The following is a 6,217-nucleotide window of genomic DNA, read 5'->3' as shown; positions in this document are numbered from 1 at the left end:
CAGGGACGCCCTTGGAACAGTACCTCTTCTACACCAGAAGGGGAAGGGCACGGAGATTTCAAAGCCAAAGTCTAGAGAAGATCTGATTATCGCATCTATCAGACCTATAAAATAATGGAGGTAATAAGAGTAGATCTTTCAGATCTACAAGAATTGGCAGAATCCTTTTCCTAACTCGGGATTGTGGATTTAGTCAATATCCAAACCAATGAAATCACTTCAGCACTGCCACAGCCGGAGGAAAGTACATATTCTAATGATCCTCCACAGGATCAACCGATGAGAGGAAGTGCGGATTTCCAGACTAATGCCACTCCGACGTTTGTTGGAACAAGGCTAAAGGAAAATCCAGGAAGAAATCCAAAAAGAGTGACTGAAAAAACACCTTGGGCAAGGATCATGCACCAGCCCTTACATCCAAAAAATTGAACCTGGATATTATTGATTTTCACCAAAAAATTGATAGACGAATGGGTTACAACCATCAAGATAGCAGCAACTACCTTAGAGCTCAACAAAGAAAACTTCACAAAGCTTGTTTAGTTGAGCTTGGACGGGATCTACGAAGATCGGATGGGATAATATCCCAGAAGATACCAAAGCCAATATCCTTGCCGGAGATTCAAAAGGAGTGATAGCAGACCGGCTAGGAAGGCTTATCACGATACACTTTATTGGAGATGGATAATTCGGAGGAAGTAGAGAAGAAAAGGCTAGAGAATATGTACAAGCTTTTTTTCAACCTTGAATTAACAAGTATTTGCACAATAGATGAATATATCTATTTGTTCCGCAAGTATTTTTCCAAAGTGGAGTAGCAACGGTGAGGTAGCAGCTCCAATGTTCTTCGCAAAAATATGCAGTCCATGGAGGAAATGTTGATTCAGTCACAGAAAGTTCGTGAAGGACAGCTAGATTCAGTGGCGCGAAGAATGTCTTTCCTTAAAGACAAACTGAAGGATGGTGTTATCAAGCATCCATCCAGAAGAATATGAAAAGACTAAGAGGTAAAATCAAACGAACTCCTCTTTGTTGTGATAACAATGATATTCCAACTGTTGCAGGAGAATCAAGCGAGCCAAGGAAAAGGAGGAAGCAAAGTAGTACCTCCTACCCTAGGAGTTCTAGGAGAACCTTTTCCCGGCAAAGATCATGGTAGTCCAAGTCTAAATCCAGATCATATCAATCTGGACAAAGAACAACACCAACAAGGGCTTCATCCAAAGGATCTAGACGAACAGATGCAAGATCCACCGGAAGAACCCCTATAGGAAGAACATTCAGACGAGCACATCCCCGAGCCAATGAAAGTTTCAAACACTGCAATTGCTAGACCTACGGAGTAAAAGGACATATATCCCCCGATTTCCGCCAGAAACGTGGTGAATTGCGAATATTTGAAGCCACGGATGATATTCTCGATGCAGTTTACTATGGCGATTTCGTACTCATATACCAATTCGAAGATCTTTCTTTAGACGAAAACGTGTATGACGAGGAAATACATACTGATTCGGATGGATTCAACCGAGTCAGAATAATTACAACGAGAGAGATAGGGTTCAAACTTTTGAAAGCCTATCAGGATTCTTTTCCAGAATGACGGTATCAAACAAAACCATGGAAAGAATCATGCGACAAGATTCCAACCTGAACCTATACAATGGATTTAGGATTGGAGGAATTGGGAAAGTCCTGAGCCAGATAGGACTGAACCAAAGGAAGCATCACAATCTACAAAGTAAGTTCATGTGAGTTTTCTATACCTATGGAACTTACTGGTAATGTGATGGACATGCAATTAATTCCTAAAGAAGAAATTCTTGAAGAAATAAGTAAGCTTAAAGAAGATGTAGCTGTTACTATGAAATGGATCCACATAGGAACTATTGAAGTAGTAATAAAAGCAACTTTTAAGGAAGGAATTGATTTAGAAACATTTATCGAAAATGGATAGAAGAATCAATAACTTAAGAGATGGTTGTCTTGGAACAATGATAGGAAATCTGTATGCAGGAAAATTGATGTTTGACATTTATCTTAGGATTGCATGCAACCTAGCAGACCAAGATTTCAGTAGAGTTTTAACCCATCATCAATATTTTAAGAGAAAAGATCTAATGAAAGAAGGTAACAGACTATATTCTATAACTTATTGAATACCTTATGCCTTTTCCATTACGCATCATTCATATTTGTTTCTTAGGAAGGAGTATATTGAGATTCTTAGAATTTTCAAGGAATTCGCCAAGGTAATGACACCAAATCCTATTAGGATACACAGAATAGGTGGTGTTGGTATCATCATAAAAGATCACCCATTTTTAGATAGAACACTTAGCTCTAGAACTCAATTCAGTAACAGAATGTACTTTTCGGAAGATAGGATTACAGGCTACAAAGGAAAGGAGAAAGAGGAATTAAAAGCCTTAACTCCTCAAGAGATTAGGGTAGATAACATAAAACTTAAATGCCCTGAAGGATGGAAAGAAATACAAGTTATATTTGACATCATTAAGAAAGAAAATTTTTTCCCTTATGACTTATATCATTTGCAGCAACCTATTGTTGGGAAATATGAAGGCATGCAAGAAATAGCAGGCCATGACTTATATCATTTCAGGAAGAGAACAATGGGAGTACAACTTTGGGATTAAGTTTCCACAAAGATCATAAACCATGGGGAAGAAAAGATAACGGAATGGAATTCCGTCTTAATGGTGTTACCATAAGGATTGAATAACGAGTCCCTTTTCTATATACATATTTGTAGGTATGTCGTATGATCAATATAAGACAGAGTATTTTGCAGTTTATATTGATTCAGGATCAGGAATTTGCACGGCAAAACCTGGAGTTTTCCCTAAAGAAGCAAGGGAAACCTTACCTGTTATTGCACGAAGAGATTTTTCACAAAAAAATTCTAATACTCAATAAGGAAATACGAGAAGCCAAGATCATGATCGGAGGAGCATACATATCGCCCTGGTTTAGGGTAAAAACACCTTCTATTTATTTTCATGATATAGGTGCTGATGTCTTGCTAGGTAACAATTTTATTCAAACATTTGCAAAATATATGCAAGATAATTAGAGGAATCTGTTAATCTTCTACCACTAACTGTGGTAGTGAGATATAGGTGTTGCAAAGAGAAAGGGCATTTAACAGGGTAATGCCAATAAATTTTTGCAGCAAACGTGGTCATTTTGATGTCAGATTAACTCATCCAAAAATGCAGGATAAGAGGAAATTTGGTAAGGTCCTTTTCACTTTCAGGTAACAGGGACTCATAGACAACGATAGCTTCTATAAGGAATCCAAGGAGGAGATTGTGAACCTTAAAGAAGCACTAATGAAAATGAAATCGCTAGATATTAGTGAGGAAAGCAGGATTTCTCTTGAGAATGTCAAGAGATTTATCCAAAGGAACTTCAGTGAAAACCCTCTGGCATGGTGGGATAGGAACAAGATCAAAGCTACTCTAAAGCTCAAGGAAGAGTGCAAGTACGTGTACGTTCGATACAAACCAATCCAGATGAACATGAAAGACATGAAAGATATGTAGATGATTATCAAAGAGCATATCGGTCTTGGACTTATCGAACCTGGAATCTCTACCTACAGCAGCCCTGGTTTTCTGGTAAGGAACCATGGCGAGATTAAGAGAGGTAAACCAAGGTTGGTAATTAACTATCAACGCATTAATAAGATATTGGAGTTTGATGGTTATTACATTCCTAGTAGAGAACACTTAGTTGATTTCATTAAAGGGGCAAGAGTGTTTTCTAAATTTAATTGCAAATCTGGGTTTTATCAGATTAAGATGGAGAATGAATCATACAAAATTTACTGCATTCTCCATACCACAGGGACAATATGTCTGGATTGTGCTTCCAATGGGTTTAGCTAATTCACCCCAGATATTTCAAAGAAAAATAGATAATCTTTTTTAAAATTATTTCGAATTCATGTTTGTTATATTGACGATATATTGATTGCATCTAAAAATATGAAAGAACATATTAAACATCTTGAAATATTTTCTGATGCATGCCACACAAAGAAGGTTTGGTACTTTATGAAAAGAAAGCTACTATTATTGTCAATGTAGGTGAATTTCTAGGAGTATTTATTGACGAAACAGGAATTAAGTTTCAGGACCATATTGTGGAGAAAATCCACAATTTTCCAAATGTACTCAAGGATAAGAAGCACTTACAGAGCTACTTGGGAGTTGTTAATTTTGCAGGTATCTTCATTAAAGATCTTGCAAGATACAAGAAGGATTTCCGACCACTTCTGAAACAACGGAAAGTTCAAAGTGGGAATGGGAAGAATGCCACACAAAAAGGATTCGTGAGCTGAAACAGGTTTGCAGTAACCTACCAAAGCTTGCTATACCGCAGAACGAGGATGAATTGGTAGTCTATACAAACGCAAATGATTATAGATGGACAGCAGTGCTCATGAAGAAGACAACTACAGGGGAAGAACCTTGTAGATATACAGGAGGGCTGTTCTCAAAACAACAAGCCAAAGTTTGGCACATCAACGAGAAAGAATTCTTTGCGGTTTGGAAGGCTTTTAAAATATGGCCTTTATTTTTACTTGCCAAAGAATTTAATTTAAAAATTGATAATACTAATGTCAAAGCTTTCTTAAAGATTAAATTAGAATAGAAAATAGAAAATGCTCGTATTATCAGATAGCAAGCTGAATGCCAATATTATTGTTATAATATTGTCGTTATAAAATCTCATGAAAACGTTCTTGCAGATTTCCTGACAAGAGATGGAGGCATCTGAAGCAAACTCCATCATGTTGAGACTCAGGCACCTTCGGGAAAACCTCGAGTAGCCTGACAGAAAGTTTGGACAGCTAGCGGTTAATGCCCAAGTTGCCGGACTCCATAGATCTGATCTAGATAATGTCCAGGTCGCAATAAGGAGTTCTTTATTAGTATCCACCTCGCTATGGAATGACCTATGAGAACATATTTGGAAGGCGTCACCTTCGGGGATGACTCACGAGTTGAGAGAGTATGACCGAAAATATGCCTTTAGAGTACAGAGCTCTAAACCTGTAGCGTTAGATTTGAGTCTATACGGGTATGGTCCTTCCATCTACTGTCTCTCGGCCTTAGTCTTGGACATGGAATTGGGTGTCAGTTCCCATCCTGGACTATATGTCTATTCCTAATACTTTAGATCACGTTACGCCAAATTGCTCGACCTAGGAACCTCTTTTTCCTATCCGACCAATTACTGTGGCCACAGGTTTATACAACGTTAACGTATCTCAAGTGCATAGGAGATACCTCTGTCACATTTAGATAGGGGACGGATCCTCATTTTGGAACTCACCGTCCTCGCAATATAGTTTGAATGGATTAAACAAAGTTTATGATGACCATGTCTGAAACACAATCACCTGTCACACAAATATAAGATACAATCATCACATACACGTGACTGTTGTATTTCTTCAAGTCTGAGGACTACTCCCATACTATCAGAGCCGGGGACTCAAGTCATACCGACCAAGCCTCAAAGGCTTCCATATGACGATCCCCGTGAGTTAGCTCAGTTGATTTGACACCTAGTCAATCGACCCATTAAGTTCGCATAAACGTCCCACGCCTGTCGCAAATGAAACACGACACTCATCAAATGAATGAGACTCTTAATACAAGTCTCCATAGGACACTTCGATGCCCATTCTCGAGGTCTTCAACTTGGAACATTTCAGGCCAAACCCTAAGCAGTTAGTTTCATGATCGCCTTCCAATGCGCAGTCCAACTGTTGCACGGTTGTTCAGTGTGGTCTGTGAGTCTTGTTGTGATGTTTGAAAGAAATGCAAACATAAATGTAATGAGCACAACAATGAAATGCCAATAGCGAATACTCATTATATTTACTGAATAATATTACACAATATTGAGTTATTATCAGAATAGATTACAGGAATGACAATTCAATTAGCTTTCAGGTCACCTATTCTAACAAGTGGTAGCTTCCTTATGACATTATTATGGATGGAAGGCCTGGACAGATTGAAATGCCATTTCGATCCAAGACCATTATGGGCTTAAATTTAATTAGTATCGTGCTCAACCCATCAACCAAATCACACCTCAATTTTCACTCCCCACGACTCGTGTGACCGAAAAACGGTGAGCGTGTTCCTTTGTTCACAATAATAGTGGAGCTTCCCTC

Source organism: Sesamum indicum, linkage group LG3, assembly GCF_000512975.1.
Source record: "Sesamum indicum cultivar Zhongzhi No. 13 linkage group LG3, S_indicum_v1.0, whole genome shotgun sequence".
Lineage (NCBI taxonomy): Eukaryota > Viridiplantae > Streptophyta > Magnoliopsida > Lamiales > Pedaliaceae > Sesamum > Sesamum indicum.
The sequence above is the reverse complement of the archived record's forward strand: the minus strand, read 5'-3'. Positions refer to the sequence as shown.